Below are 17,125 nucleotides of genomic sequence, written 5' to 3'. Positions count from 1 at the left end.
CTTTGTGTTTCCATAATTTTCTTTCATTCGAAAAACCTGCTGATGGCATCATTATCAGTTTTCTTTTGATGATGAATATAATGTTGTAGATAATTCCTAACAATTGAGCCAAAGGCAAGCTTTTGTACTCACATGGCCATCAGGTGAGGGTCTCTGACCCGGGGAGGAGGGAGACCTCCTCCACCGAGCCGCTGGCGCCAGAGAACGGTTCTGTGTAGACGTTCAACTTAGAGGTTCTGGGAGTATTGAATATACCCACTTGAAGCTCAAACTAATGCAGATGCATGTGAATTCCAATTTGTGAACAAACACGCACTAATACACACACACACACACACACACACACACAAACACTCTCTCTTTAGCTGTCCATCGTGTCCGATGATGACGCTTGCTCCAGGGATGGGGGTGGGGGAGGGGGAGGGGGGGGGGGTTCAACGACATTGCCGCTGATGCCACTTCTCATGGGCGTAGAATCCGATCCTTGAGCCGCACATTCGTCCGCAGATGGAGCAAGGGAAAACCAGATGGCAGAAAGGTACCAGCCGCCCGCTGGTGTCTCTGGATGTGCCTCTCGGAACATCGGTCTTGGTTAGTTTGGTGAATTTGACAAACTGCAGTAGCACATGTTACCTGCCAGGCTGGTCTGTTGAGTGCCAGAGTTTCAAGCTGTGTGAGGGGATGTTCGCTCGCTTTAGGAGGTCCCTGGTGTAGTCCTTAAAGCACCGCTTTTGCCCTCCAGCGGAGCGCTTTGCGCCCATCCTTGAGCCAGGGAATCCAGATGCCAGAAAGGTACCAGCCGGATAGGCTGTAGAGGACTTGGCGGGGCAGGCGGTGCTCAGGCATGCGTATGGTGTGCCCTATCCAGCGCAGATGTTTTTTGGCCAAAGCTGCTTCCATACAGATTGAGCCGGTGTTGCTGAGGATGTCTGTATGGGGGATTCGATCTTCCCAGGACAGACCGAGGATCTTCTGTAGGCAGCGGATATGGAAGGCCTCTAGGTTGCTGATGTGCTGGCGGTATGGGGTCCATGACTCTGCCCCATAAAGCAGAATGGAGAGACAGCGAGTTGTATACAGCGACCTTGGTACTGACCTTCAGGTTACGGTTTTCAAAAACCCTGCTGTGCAGACGTCCAAATGATGATGAGGCTTTATTGATCCGGGTGTGTATTTCTGTGTCAAGGGAGCAGCATGAGGACAAAGTGGAGCCAAGGTAAGTGAAGTGATCCACTGTTTTTAGTGGAACACCGTGTATTGGGGGGGGGTGGGGGCGGGGGTGTTGAGATGGGACATGACCTCAGTTAACCTGCAGGCCAAAGGATTGGTACAGACTGGATATTGTGTTGAGGGCGTGCAGCATAGAGTCCGGGCTGTGAGCTAAGATGGCACATTCATCAGCATACTGAAGCTCACAGATTTGGCGGGTCTTTGTCTTTGTGTGGGCATGGAGCCGACGGATGTTGATGAGGCTTCCATCAAGGCGGTATTCCACATGGACACCGTCTTCATGTCCCATGACACTGTGAAAGAGGCAGGTGATGGCAGAGAGGAGGATGTTAAAGTGCACCGGAGCCAAGACACAGCCCTGCTTCACCCAAACGTTTACCTTGAAAAACTCTGACTAGAGTTCTCTTGCGGGCACTCTGGCATGCATCCCATCATGCAGCTGCTGTAGGATGCTAAGAAACTTGGGTGGTACCCCAAGTTTGCAGAGGTATTTCCAGAGCAACTCACGGTTGACGGTGTCAAAAGCTTTGCTGAGGTCGATGAAGGCTATGTAAAGGTCTTTGTGATGCTCTCGGCTCTTCTCCAGCAGCTGCCTCAAGACAAAAACCATGTCAGCTATTGATCTGGTCTTCCGGAAACCACACTGTGTTTCCGGAAGCACACCTTCTGAGATGTGCTCAACCAATCTGCTGAGCATGATCTTGGCCAGGACTTTCCCTGCGATGGAGAGGAGAGATATTCCGCGGCTGTTGGCGCATACTGCTCTGTCTCCTTTCTGTTTATAAATGACCAGGATGTTATCATCCTTCCAGTCCTGTGGGAGGGTCCCATGTTCCCAGATGTTTTTGATAAGGGGGTGCAGGCGACGCGTGAGGATGTATCCTCCGTTTTTGAAAACCTCTGCAGGGATTCCATCAGGTCCAGGCTTTTATTGTTCTTCAGCCCTGCAACAGCTCGCTGGATTTCTGAGTACAGTGGTGGGGTGACCAGGTGCGTGGTTGGCGGGAGGTCTGGGAGATTATCCAGAATATGTGGATCGACAGGGATGGTGTGATTGAGGAGACTCTCAAAATTATTTGACAAGAATCTCGTGGCGTGGACCCACGAGATTGTGAGTGTGGACCCATCAGCTGATCGGACTGGGGCAATCGCAAATTCCTGGGGCTGTACAATGTTTTTATGGCATCGTAAAAGCCTTGAATGTTGTTGCAATCTGCCAGGTTCTGGATCTCTTGCGCCCACCAGGTGTCCTCCATATTCCGGAGGGCTCGCTGGGTTGCTGTTCTTGCAGCAGTAAAGGTGGTTTTAAGGGTGGGAGATCCAGGGCAGGACAGGAGAGCTTTGTGGGCCTCATGCTTGGTTATTAGAAGTGACTGTATCTCAGTTGAGTTACAGTCAAACCAGTCCTGGTGACGTTTCCTTGACTGACCGAGCACCTCTATGGCTGCGCTATGAATAGCCTAGCGCAGGGCTGGCCAGTTGGCTGATTCCTCCGGGATCTTATAGAGGTTTTCAGAAAGGAGCCGTCGAAAGTTGTCTTTGGAGGTGGGGCTGTTCAGCGCTGTACGGTTGAGTATCTTGTTTGGAGCTGTCCTCGGGCCACGGGGCTGAATGCTAATAAGTAGTTTGGATCTGACCATGAGGTGGTCAGTCCAGCACTCAGCTCCGCGCATGAAACGGGTGGTGAGGACATCTTTTCTGTCCTTGACGGAGAATCACATAGTCGAGGAGATGCCAATGTTTTGAGGGGGGATGCTGCCAGGTGGTCTTGAGCCTGTTCTTCATCTGGAAGATGGTGTTGGTAATGACCAGCTGGTGCTCTGCACAGAGGGAGAGGAGTCTGAGCCCGTTGTGGTTCATCTTCCCCACTCCATGCTGGCCAATGACTTTACTCCATACCAGGTGCACAGGGGATTCCGGAATGCGCTGCAGCAGTTTAGACTTCACAGCAAAGCCAACTCCATGATTACGGCGAGCGCCTTCGGGGACCCTCTTCCAAAAGAAGGTGTACCCAGCACCAACCTCTGACAGGGAGTCCTCTCCATGTAGCCTTGTCTCGCTGAGAGCTGCTATGTCTATGTTGTATCTTGCAAGCTCCAGGGCCACCAGTAGCCGCGTTTACATGGCACATCTGATCCGCATAGATTTCTATGCGGAATAGTTCTGTTCCTAAAATGTGATCCGAATGTACTGTAAACATGGCAGTAACAAAGTGTCCGTTATGTCTCTCGCGCACACCTGACACATCTCTGGACCGGCGGCGACATAATGGACGTCTTATCACTATTTGGCATTGTGAATTTGATTTTAATGAAAGCACAGCAGGAGAGAGCTTTTCTCTGCCTGCTCCTCCAATTAAGAAGGAGGCGGACAGCACAGCTACGTACATTTCTCGTCGGATCTTTATATTTACCCCCACCTCCGCCGCAAACAAGAGGAATTTGGATGCGAGTCCTCAGCCAAGACTGGTGGGAGAGAGTGGTCTTACGCAAATTTAGTGACCAGGAATGGCAAGAAAATTTTAGGATGAGTCGGCAGTCGTTTGTGAAGTTATGCGAGCTCATGAAGAATATATCGCCAGAGGAGGTAACTGTACGAAGAGCAATACCGTTGGCAATGAGGGTTGCCATGGTACTGTACAAGTTGGGCAGCAGCGCCGAATATAGGCTGATCGCTAATCAGTTCGGGGTGCATAAAAGTACCGTTAAAAAGTTTGTTTATATGTTCTGCAAAAGTACTGGTAGTAGCCTACTCATTCACAGTTATCTCGGACGCGCGCGGAAACTACGATACACGAACACGTCATTAATAAACACCCATGTCCCGTTGCTTAGCAACCGGACACGCTTACCGGACTACTTATGGTGTGGTAACAAAGACGTGAATCAGGCAATAAATCCACTTTCCTTGACAGCGGTCAAGTTCGGTGTGCTTAAAAGTACAGACGGAGCTCAGTGGACCAATTGCGAAGTACTGCAGCTGCTCTAAGTTAAACCCCAATCTATTCGGAATAAGTGTATACATGTCGATTAAAACGGACTACACCACCTCTTCTATTCGGCATAGAATTCTATGCCGAACAGATAATTGTATTTCGAATGAGGTGTATACATGATCATTTTCTATTCCGCATAGAAATCTATGCAGAATAGATGGGTCCATGTAAACGCGGCTAGTGCTGTCCTGCGGTGGGGCCTGTCAGGAGTTCCAGCCAGGTCCAGCAGTGTGCGAACGTTCCACGAAGCAATGCTTAGCTTATTTTTTTGATCTTTTATTTTTCAACCGCAAGAGGGGATGCTCTGACGGTTGCGGCTTACCGTCCGGAGTATGGGGAGCAGACAATTTTTTGGTGACCTTTTCTAGGTCCTTCCCCATCTCAGGGGTGTGCAGTGTCGCCAAGGCTCTGTGGGAGAATTTCCTTGTCCACTACGGCTTCCCAAGTCGCCTTCACAGTGATCAGGGAAGGGACTTTGAGTCACACACAATCAGAGAGCTGTGTTCGCTGATTGGAGCAGAAAAGGTGCGTACTACACCGTATCACCCCCAGGGAAATCCGGTTGAGCGCTTTAACAGGATCCTGTTAAGCATGCTCGGAACCCTAGAGGACAAAGACAAACAACACTGGAGAGATTTCGTCAAACCCCTTGTACATGCGTACAATTGTACGAGAAATGATACAACAGGATATTCACCATACGAGTTGATGTTCGGCAGGCAGCCAACCCTCCCAGTTGATCTCATCCTGGGCATCGACAATCCAAATGAGACCCATAAAACCCATTCAGAATATGTTCAGAACTTGCGCCAGCGTCTCCAGGAGAGCTACACTCTGGCTGCGGAAAACTCTAAAAAGGCTGGAGAGAGAAACAAGCTGCGATTTGATGCTAAAGTCAGAGCTGCTGAGTTGGTTGAAGGGGACCGCGTCCTAATCAGGAATGTCAACATTCGAGGGAAACATAAATTGGCAGACAAGTGGGAAAAATCCATCCATATTGTTGTGAAGCGATTTGATGGTGGCCCTGTGTATGTTGTCAAGCCAGAGAGAGGCAGTGGTCCACACCATACCCTTCACAGAGACTTGTTATTGCCTTGTGGGTTTCTGCCTGTTGAGAAAACTCCAGAGCAGGGGCCCCGGCTAGACAAAGCAAAGAAAATGCCTTTGAGAAGCGGTAAGAGAAGAAATCTGCAGACGGAAAATGATAATTCAGAAGGCAATTTGACAGATGAAGAGGAGGAAACTTATCTCTTTGAAGGACCCCCACAGTTCGCTACATGGGGCCCTTATGTACAGGAAATAGAAAGTACACTGCAAAGACAACCCCTAATCCCACTGAACCCTGAGGCTCCTGAGTTTAGTACACAGCATTCACTCACATCTAACCGGATGACTTCTGACCAATCAGTTAAACCCCCCGAGTTACTGATTGAAGTAGTGACGTGGATCAGCCTTTTCCTCAGTCAAGGGAACACGTCGTCGTAGACATCCCAGAGTGTGACATGTCACGTGAAGAGGAAAGGAACCGAAATGTCTCACCCAATCGTAAGGACAATGACACAACTCTGCCTAACCAGCATCATGACATTGTCTCTCAAGAACCTGAAGAGGATTTGAATGTCGTTCCTGAGAGCAGATTAAGTGAGCCCAGGCGTTCTCACAGGGAGAGACACCAGCCACATAAATTGACCTATGATGAGCTGGGAAAACCCCTGATTCTTGCAATTTGCTCCTTAATTGGAAGCCTGCAAGATATCCTTTCCCCAGTATCCAGCAACCACTATCAAGTTCCTTCCAGAGTTTAGTTGCATGAAGGGACTCATGCAGTTAAGAGGGGGAGGGTGTAACCCAGGTAGTAAATCTTCCAGTCTATTACCTCCATTATTTTGGAAAATTAAGCTGCATTCCATGTGATTTGTTGTTAAATTTTGTTTTTTAAAGAAATAACCTATTCCCAATTTGGTCATAAGGTGGCAGCAGAGGCGCAGTCAATACACTCTTTTAGTTGCGAAGAAAAAACGCTACGAGTCATCATCTTACTCGCACATGTTTCTTTGTTCTTCCTCGTGCCTGCTACGCAGTTTGTGCGGATGTTGGAGAAACAACATAGCTGTACCTTGATAAGTCAGAAAGAGTCAGAAAGTTGATAACTGAAATAGAAAGTAAATATTGATAAACATTGAGACGATTGAGAAGCTGTGGACATCGTGTAGAACTCTGTTGAACTATTGATTGATATTCCGGCTGGTTTTTTGTGGAGCCCTTCAGAGGACCGTCATCTGTCCATATCTCCATCCTGGTTGCTTTCCGTCTTCTGCCAGGGGATCATCATTCACACTGCCATTCCATCCTGCAATACTCTTCCTGGACTGCCTCATCTGACATCCATTGGGGTGGTAGGACTTCCGGGGTGGACTCAAATTTTTATTATTATTTTTATTATTTATTTTTCCTGAGATCTCAGAGGTTTTTGTTTGGTACAATTTCATTTAAGAAAACCACTTGTGGCTCACCAGAACTTAAAGAAAAAAAGATATTGAAGGTTTAAGGTTCTTTGTGAATTTAACTATATTACTGTGTTATCATACTAAATTGTTTATTACTATTACTAGAAGTGTGGTACTTTCGTGCATTAGCAGTATTTTGTTCTTCATTCCATCATATTTCTAGTGATATCTGCATTGTGGAATACTGACTCCATAAGTTTGGTTTCAATATATATATTTTCTTCACACTAAATCGCCAGTCGGTTGTCGTCTGAGTTATTTGGGGTGGATATTACAGGTATATCCTTACAGTATACCAGGAAAGATAACAACCAATCTCCTCATCGAATCTAAAATAGAAAATGACCCCTGCCTCTTGGTTTTATAAACACACTAGCTTAAGGACTTAGGTGCCAGAGGGGTTACACAACCATCTGGCAAATGCTTCCCAGTGTAGGGCAAACATGGCTGCATACACCATAGTGTGGGCGTGCAGCATTGCATAGTAGTCTTTCCCACTGATGATTTTGTTTGCTGTTCCACGGAGACAGACAGCAGCTTCGACCATTATGTCTTCGATTCCAGTGGACTGCATCAAATGCCCAATGGCTCCAAGGAAATTCTGAGCAATATGGAAGCCACCCATGCGCAAGATAAGTTTGGCATACTTCTCTCTGTTCTTCTTTTGCAGACCCAGAACCACCTCATAGATTGCTTGGTCACATGTGATGATGGCATACTCTTGACCATGTTTTCTCGACACATCCATGCCGTACTGAACAGACTGTTCAACCACATATGGGTTTGTTGGTGACTTGGGGAAGAAGGGACCATAGCTGATCACAGTTGCAGGGGTGGTATCTGGGATGAGAAATGCTTGGAATGAACTCCATGTTGGAGCAGCGCAACTTGGTTTCAGGTCCTCCAATAGTACAGTAGGGCAGCTATGCACCAGGTGCCAGAGGATGCTCAGGTGGTCAAGAGGTTCTGCTAGACACACAGGAAGCTTAGGCTGTTTCAACTCCCACCAGGGAGCGACTCTTTTGACGATATTTTAGACTTAGGTGGCTTTCCTTGGTGTGAAAAGGCTGAGAAGATTCCAGGGCTGTTTGGCGGGTTTTCAGTAGAGGTTAACTAACCTTGGGTGTGGGTTCTTCATCTGGATTCTTGTACTGTAATATGACGTGTGTTGTCCCATGCAGTGTCCGTCCATCCTTTGTGTACTCTTGAAAGTCAAGGTTATCAAATGCAAACTGTGTGAATCGTCCAACCTTCAGGTTTGTTGGTATGAAGGCACCATCCCTAGTTGTCTGCTCTTCAACTGCCATTGCCATTGTTGTAATATATCTCTGTGCTTCTTTGTAGCTAATGCTGTTCCCAAATCTATTTAGGAGTGACACAGTCGACTTGCTTCTGGTTTCCTTAAGGATGTGCAAAGCTGTCCCAATGTGTTTCGGTGTTGGGATCTTGGCAACTGCTTGGCAGACATCCTGGGCAAGGTTGAGAACTTGTTCTTGCTGCTTAGGAGCGACTTTCACCCGGCCGTCCTCACCTAACTCTGGAGATGCATCTGTTATCATCCATGCCAGGTGGTTAAACAGGTTAGAGCTCACTCTTCGGGATGCCTCCAGGTATGATATCTCTAGCTGCAGTGACGGGTCTTCAGTCAAACTACCAGCATTTGGTGACTTCAACTGGCTTCTCTTGCTTCCTTCAGGGCCTGCTTACGTTGGTCCTGGAGCTCCTTCCGTATAGTCTTTGCAGTGTTGTAGGAAGAGACTATGGTGTAATCTGGTGTCAACTCATGATCACTTTGTTCTTCAAACACTGCCTCTTCACTTTTCTCCTTAAGTTCCTTCAACCTTGAGAGCATGCAGCCAACATTCATTTCTGCTGAGCAAATCAGGCTGGAACATCCTTTCTGTGGCACAACCATTATTTTACAATTGCCACCTACTTCATAGTGCCTTTTAAGGCGGGCATTCAAGGACTGAGATCTTTATGAGCTAACATTGTGAACTCCATGGCTTTCCAAGTATTTACGGAATTCATCCCTCAAAGCTGTGATGAAGAATATGGCATTATCTTTGAAAAGGGGCTCATCTATCCGAGATATGAGTTGGTTCAGTGCAGCATCATATGGAGTGGTGACAGTACTAGTCTTTTCCTGTGAACGAAGACGCTTTGTCAGGTAGTTGGTCATGCATTCCTTGTGGTACCGGAAGTCCTCAGCAATCATATCAGTACACTTGTTTCCATCAGGACCACGAATCTTGTGTAGCATCTCTTCATCTTCAAGTTTGTTTGCTTTTTCTCATACTGCATTCTGTCATAAGTTGCAATCAAATTGGGGGATCTATTCCCCCTGGTCATGCGTGCTCTTCCACAAAATAAGCACTCTTCCTTGTGTTAAGAGTATATATATATTCAAATAATTATATTAATAAACAAACAAACTTCGAAAATGATTATTGGGCAAAAGTCAAAGCCCTACTCACTATATACTGTACAGTACTATATACAAAAACAATCTATGCATAATATATAGTATGTTTACATCTTAAAGAACATTTGTATTAAGTATTGTGTACAGTCTGATATCCAATATACAGTAGCTACATATCGTTTTTGTGTCGCCATTCATGCCACAAGCTAAACTAGCTACAATTTTTCTAAACCCTGAAAGTAACAACTGGCCATGTAGCTAATTGCTGACGACAGCTAACATTTAGTGCAGCCTTTAGTTATCCTTACTAGCCTACTATGCTTCCACTACATAAGCCTTCTAGAACACTAAGATCTTCTGAGACCAATCTGTTAATTATCCCCAGAGTAAACACGAAACATGGGAAAGCAGGATTTAGTTACTATGCAACAAATAGCTGGAATAAACTCCCTGAGGATTTAAGACTTGCCCCAACTCTGAGCACCTTTAAAACAAGATTGAAGACTTTTATGTTTGCTTTAGCTTTCTGCTAAATCTTAAATACTTTACCTTTATTTTACTAAAATGCCTTTTTAACTTTCCCTTTATTTTCTATTTTTACCAGAAAAATACATGATCTGATACCAGAGAGAAAGGTTGTATAAGGGTTAGAGTCCTGAGTTTGTTTGTCCTTTTGGTCTGGGCTAGAGTCCTAGAAGCTGGGTTAGAGTCCTAGAATTTGTTGAATAAGGCCTTTGGTCTGGGCTAGAGTCCTAGAAGCTGGGTTAGAGTCCTAGAATAAGAATAAGGCCTTTGGTCTGGGCTAGAGTCCTAGAAGCTGGGTTAGAGTCCTAGAATATTGTTAAGAGTCCTGAGTATAAGGGTTAGAGTCCTGAGTTTGTTTGTATAAAGGTTAGAGTCCTGAGTTTGTATAAGGGTTAGAGTCCCGAGTTTCTGTCCAAGTTCTGTCTGGGTTAGAGTCCTAGAATCTGGATTGGAGTTCCAGAGAAAGGACCAAGTTCCTTTAGGTCGGGTTGTAGTCCCGACTTGGGTTCCAGAGAGACTGTTGATCTGATCTTAAATACATTGCACTTTCAATTTTACTTACTAAAAAGCCTTTTTAACTTTCAATTTAATTTTCTCTTAAATACATTGCACTTTCTATTTTACTCATTTCTTGCATGTTTTCTTTTACTTATCTATTATTTTATTTTATTGTATGACAATGTTTATATGTGAAGCACTTTGAGTCTGCCTTGTGTATGAAAAGTGCTATATAAATAAAGTTGCCTTGCCTTGCCTACTATCTGTCTGACATGAAAAACACTTCTTTCTAATTCCTATTTCTAATGATTCCTCGCTCCAACGTATCCCTGTAGCAGCATTTATTCTCATATCTATTTCTTTACCTAGCAAGTCCTGTTGATATTTTCGCAATTTCTCAACTTCCGGTCGAAGCAAAATGGACGCATACCATACATAAGATTCTGAGCATTCAAAAAAAAAAGTAAGTCTCTACCCCATTTCTGTGAGTTATGGCTGTTTAAAGAAACCACCCAAATTAGTTAAAACGGCTAAAGCTAGCTAAGTTAACTAGTAGAGAATGAATGCTGCTGCTACAGGAATATGTTTGGGATGAGGACTTGTTTGAAGACTGGTGTGGTCCTTTCAGTTAATTACCATTACAATATCCATCTTACCATTCTTTTCCCAAAATGCTGGGGCAGACCTGCCAGTATTCACTAATGTCACTGTCACTTACCTCAGACAGATGAGCAGCTTCGAAGTCCGTTGGTAACCGTTGATTGGTTGTTCCAAACCGTTGATTGGTTGTGTGTAAATGTGCCATGATGCTAAATATCCTTGCTAAATGTATCCATGCTAAATGCCATGATGCTAAATATCCATGCTAAATGTCTTTCAGAATTTTTAGAGTAGCCTAAAATTCTATTGAGGTTCTGAGCCTGTTGATCGCCAACTAGTGGTGAAATCATCCCAGATCCATTGATTTTGGTTGGATTTTTACTGTGGAATGCGTATACTGTTTGGTGAAGAGAATGGCTCATTGACTGATGTCATAACTGGGGGAATAATTGATTGCCAATGAAGTTAATATGAAAATATTGGGAAAAAAAGTGAGAAAACGCCTATTTTTTTTGCATTACATTAATGCAAAATCATGTAGAAATGTGTTTTAAGAGTTATTTCTTCAGTGGATGTTGTCAGCACATGTGTTCTGTGTACCTGGAATGCACTTATTGACAGCCTACCCAACCCACTGAGGAGTTAAGGGAAAGAAACATTTTTCTAATTTTTCTGATAAAAAATATAGGGTGCATACACTAAAATGGGCAAAAAAAAATTCGAGATATTTCCGGCAGAGCAGACCCTCCAATTATTGGTTCTTAGGGTCAAAGTTAACAGAAAAAACACAAATAAAAAGTATGGCAGATCATGTCAGGTTCAACCCATTTTATTGAGCTTTTGAGACTTTGGCTCCCTGACTATTATGGGAAAGAGCTGGAGTAACGGAATAAGATGCAGCTGGGCAGGGCGCTGAGAAGTAATGCATGAGGCATGATGGTGGCACGGCAGACAAGTAGGGGAGCATGATGGACTGGGATCTGATGAGGAAACAAAGATTTTCTAACTTAAGATAAAAAATACTCTGAAGTTTCCAGTTTCTGCAAACAGAAGAGAAGGGGTTTAGTTAAGGCCTTGTATCATTAATAAGATAGACTGTGACAATCAATAAAACAAAAAAATAAAACTAAGTCTTAGTTTAAAGCCCACTCACCACGTCAAGGTGCAGGCCAAGAGTGGGAACATAGAACAAAGACTCACATCACAAACTCAGTCACAACATGAAAAAAACACGTAAATACATGAAACATTTACATAAATATGAGACCATAAGATATGTGGCATCATCCATGCCAGGTGGTTTGGGTTTCTCTTGTTTTATCTTAAAAACGAAACACACATAACATTAAGAAAAGGGAAGAAAATAAAAGTAATAATAGATAAAGCTAATCTCAGTTAGTGATGGGCATACATTTAAATGTACAAAAATTACAGAGGTCATTGATCGGATGTGCTGTTCAAAAAGAAATGCACTATTCAACTATGCCTTGTGCTCCGTTATGCAAGCTCCAAGTCTACAATTGAACAATGTCTTTTTGCAGTTTTGAGTGCTTTGTGCCAACTTGTGCTCCGTCATGCAAGCTCCAAGTGTCACACTGCTTGTTACCAGGATGAGCCTTGCGGCGGTGGAAGGATTGGAGGCAGTGTGAACAATGTTAGTAGGGCCGTTGGCCTGAATTTATTCCGGTACAAAAAATGTCCCTCAGGAGGCAAAAAAAAAAAAGAATAATGAATAAACAAAAAAAAACAATCAATAATTCTAAATAACTTTCAATAATCGAAAAAACAACAGTCCTCCCCTCGGCACTAATTAAGCCCTTGGCTGATCTAAGAGCCAGGTGTTGTCACCCGCTCACCTCAGACCCTTCTGCCCCACCTACATGATTTGGACCTGAATATATCCTACATGGCCCGACCCATACCCCTCTTAATTCAATTAACCCTCCCCTACACATTTCCGATTTACCTATCCCCACCCCTAGTTACCCACCTTACTCCAGACCTATTCGCCTAAAACCCATCCTTACCCTCTACCTCCCTGACACCTTAAATATTCCCCAACACACCCCTCTCCTCTCACACACTTGGTCTCGCCCGTCTGACGTCACCCCCACACCGCACAAATGTTCTTCCGGACTTCCCGTCGGGTCCTCCCGCAGCCCCCGGCACACGGAAGCCAGCGCAACCGTAACGTGAGTGTTTTTACGATGTCCTTGTTTGTACCGTGTCCCCTGACCGGCTTCCTCATAACGTATGTTTTTTGTGTGTTGCAGGTGGCGTCATGAAAGTGTTTGAATGTTCTGTGTGTGTTAAATAAAAGGGTACTTGTAAATCCCGGTGTCAGTCCTGTTTGTGTCCATTGCCTGTGGTAACGGGCAGCCGCATCGTTACACTGCTTAAGGAACAGATTCCTTCCAACTAACTATTTACGAAAAATGCAATCAATAATTAATGTACAAATAAATGGTTACATTTCAACCAGTTGGATTGGCCTACACACATAAATAATTGTAATACACCGACATTGTTAACTGTCATACATAGGTAGCTAAACAAGCTAATGAAAAATTAAATACCAATGCTGATATGTTAGACCAGGGGTCGGCAACCTGCGGCTCCAGAGCCGCATGCGGCTCTTTAGCACCCCCCTTGTGGCTCCCTGGAGCTTTGCAAAAATGTGTGAAAATGGAAAAAGACGTTTCTTTTTATTGTTGGTTTTTTTAATATGGTTTCTTCAGGGGTAAACATGACATAAACATTTGTATGCTGTAAAAATTTACGTAGTTGTAAATATATTTAAAATACCTAATTTCAGAATGGCGCGCAATAGAAAAGTTACGTCCTAGCCTGCGACACAGCAAGTAAACAAACGGGTGTGAGTTAAGGGCCATGGATTTAAAAGGAAAAAAGAGGAAGATTGCTGATGAAAACAGAGGATTTAAGGAAGAATGGACTGAACTGTATGCGTTCATTGCCAATGCTGAAGGGTTGCCGGCATGTTTGATTTGCAATGAGAAGTTGTCGAATAACAAGAAGAGCAATTTGGAGCAACATTTCCAGCTAAAGCACGCTAAATTTGCTGCCGATCACCCAGTTGGAACTGAGAGGAAAAGTGCAATTGCAGTGCTGGTGGAGAAATTTGAGGGCCGAAAAAACAGTTTCAAGAAGTGGATTGCATCTCCATACTCTACTACTGCTGCGAGTTTTGTTGCAGCCCGGGAGATAGTAAAGCGTGGAAAACCATTCACAGATGGCGAGTACATGAAGGATTCATTCATTAAAATGTCAGAGCACCTATTTTCGGACTTCAAAAACAAAACCGAGATCATTCAGAAAATTAAAGACATGCCTCTCTCCGCAAAAACAGTGAAGGAGAGGGCAATTAAAATGGCAAACAATTTCACCGATCAGCAAATCAAGGACATCAATTCAGCTCCAGCTTTCTCAATTGCCTGTGATGAGTCGTGTGACGTGACGGATATCGAACAGACAGCTCTGCTATGCAGGTACATGAACTCTGATGGGCCGCAAGAAGAAATTATCGAATTGATACCACTAAAAGGCCAAACACGGGGGGAGGACATCTGCGACGCTGTGCTACAGTGTTTAAATGACAAAGGAATACACACTGGCCACCTGATTTCAGTCGCTACAGACGGTGCGCCGAGTATGAGAGGGTCGCAAAAGGGGTTTGTGACGTTACTACAGAAAGCATTGGATCAAGATCTGCTTGCATTCCATTGCATATTGCACCAAGAGGCGCTGTGTGCGCAAACATTCCCAGCGGAGTGTATTGAGGTGATGAACCATGTCATCCAAATTGTCAACAAAATACTTGCAAAAGCACTAAAGCACCGCCAGTTCCGTGCATTGCTAGAGGAAGTTGAGAGCGAATATGCGGATCTCCTGCTGCACAACAAGGTCCGCTGGCTATCCAGGGGCGAAGTTTTGCGTCGCTTTGTTGCGTGTTTAGAGCACGTTCACACCTTTCTGAAAACCAAAGGCCTCAACTACCCACAACTGGACGACACAAATTGGCTGGAAAAACTGTCATCTAAACACGCTCAACAAAAGTCTCCAGGAGCGGGGAAACACTGCGCTTCAAATGCTGGAAGCCGTTTTGTCATTCGAGCGCAAGCTGACAGTATTGGCCAGGGATGTACAGCGAGGCACGCTCTCCCACTTCTCATCCCTGAGAGAGTTCAAAGACGCCCATCACGATCACACACTCAATAGTGATTATTTGCAAGGTGCAATCGTTGACATGCAAGCTGCATTTGGGGGCAGATTTAGTGAATTCCGAAAGGAAAAGGTGACTCTGTCTTTCCCTGTCACACCCCTGGAAATTGACCCTTCCTTGCTGAAAACAATCCCAGGAATTGATCCAGCTGAGCTCGAAATGGAAATGGCCGATATAGCCGACAAAGAAATGTGGGTTGCCAAATTCAAACGTCTGACAGCAGAGCTTGAAGACGTCAGCTGCCAGAAAGCCCACGCTGCCCAAAGCCACAAGTGGAGCGAAATCGAAAGCCTCCCAACACCCGAGAAACTTGTGTTTGAAACATGGAAGGCTCTTCCCGAAACTTATGGTAACATGAAGAAATACGCATTTGCAGTGTTATCCATGTTTGGATCAACATATTTCTGCGAGCAGATCTTCTCAAACATGAACTATATCAAATCCAAATACCGCACCCGCCTCACAGATGAGAGCTTGCAGTCCTGCGTCAAGATTAAAGTTACAAACTACTTGCCCGATGTGGAGAAGCTGTCCAGTGATGTCCGAAAACAGAAGTCACATTGAACAGGTGAGAAAACCATCCCCTCATATAGGCGCATATTTAAGCCTAACAAAGTGGCTGTTTTTATGAATGGCTTTCTGCTTTTGTCAGTATATTTGGAATGACACAATTATTGTGTTTTATCACTCAGGTTCGATGTTAGCCTACGTGTCAAGCAGGGGAAGAGAAGGATGCTGCTGCGTGTCAGTTGCGCTGACCGTGGCATTGGCGAACTAAAGAGAAGAGGATAATGCACAGCAGTTTATCTGTTTTGTTTGGTTTTAATTTTGTTCATTTCGACTGTTGTTGAATTTTTAAGCAAGCTGTCTTTTAATTTTAATTAATTTTAAATGTCTGACGCTGAGTAACGGGGATTGTTTTATTTAGCCTACTCATTTGCACTACCGTTTCATTTTTATAGTTGCAAGCTTAAACACATTCTGCGTGTTTAGCAGTCTGTTGATTGTTATTGAACAGGGAATTATATTGACGTTTGAAGAGAATTAACTTTCCACACTGTCTGAAAATAGCCTGAGGCTATATGCACTTTTCTTTTGGTTCTGGAGACCTAAAAATAAAAGATGACAATCAATAATATGTATTTATTCTTGTATATCTATAATTTAATCAGTGCAACAAAACATAACACATTAATATTGTGATGGAAGTTAGGCTAAACTTGAAGCAGCATCTGGCCTATCGTACATGTACTGTAGTCACGTGGTGCGTAATTCTCTCCAGGATGCGCTGCAGGGAAAATAAACATTTAAAGATGAATGCAAATTTTGTATATTGTAGCCAAGGCCTACTTTGTCATTTTAAAAGTAGGCATATAGCTTATGTAGGCTATGTTGCCTCATATAAGGCTTTTAGGTTTTTGCGGCTCCAGACAGGTATGTTTTTTTTTTTTTTTTGCCAAATATGGCTCTTTGAACGTTTTGGGTTGCCGACCCCTGTGTTAGACTATTACATTGCAACCTATTGCGATAACGATATATCACGATATATAAATCATAATAGAACCATTTCAGAACAGGTTATGTAGCAGGGTTAATGCTTCCCACTTGCCATTGCCAGCGAGATCCTTGCGCTGGCTGTGGTAGTGGGAGCCTTGGTTGGAGTGCTAGAGCTCCCCCTAGCGGAATGCGGGGGTTGTATTGTACGTTGCTGCCTCCTCTCCTCAGTCTACGTATACCCCGGCTGGGAGAGGTAGGTAGTCAGAGCAGTTAAATATGAATCCACACTTTGGCGATGTATTACGGGAGTCTAAATGTACATAATACTGTATTAATACTTGGTTGCTTGTACATATATATATTGTGTTCCTTGGAATCGGTAATTACATTTAAATGGACTTTAGGCTTAGGATCGCTAGCTTGGCTACCATGTGCTTTGGTCGTAGCTACTTAGCTAGCGTGGACTTCGCCAAGAATGTGTGCTTCAGCTTGTCTTTCTCTCATGTTAGGCTGCCATTGTGAGGGTTCTCAAAGAGCATTTCCCATGTTAAATATTCCACCAGGTATGTCACCAAACGCCCATTCAAATATTAATTTGTTTAATGTGA

The 17,125-nt window shown here is 44.3% G+C and overlaps 1 long non-coding RNA gene across 1 annotated transcript; it reads left to right on the top strand.

Annotated features, from left to right (window-relative positions):
• Nucleotides 1–9,948: 9,948 nt before the first annotated feature.
• LOC132466288 (uncharacterized) lies at nt 9,949–10,436 on the top strand. The gene is made up of 2 exons (XR_009527823.1): nt 9,949–9,997; nt 10,156–10,436. It is a non-coding gene; the product is annotated as an uncharacterized LOC132466288 (long non-coding RNA).
• Nucleotides 10,437–17,125: the final 6,689 nt, after the last annotated feature.

This window comes from Gadus macrocephalus, chromosome 10 (genome assembly GCF_031168955.1).
Source record: "Gadus macrocephalus chromosome 10, ASM3116895v1".
NCBI classification, from domain to species: Eukaryota; Metazoa; Chordata; class Actinopteri; order Gadiformes; family Gadidae; genus Gadus; species Gadus macrocephalus.
Note: the sequence above shows the minus strand (reverse complement) of the source record. Positions and strands in the feature narration are given on the sequence as shown.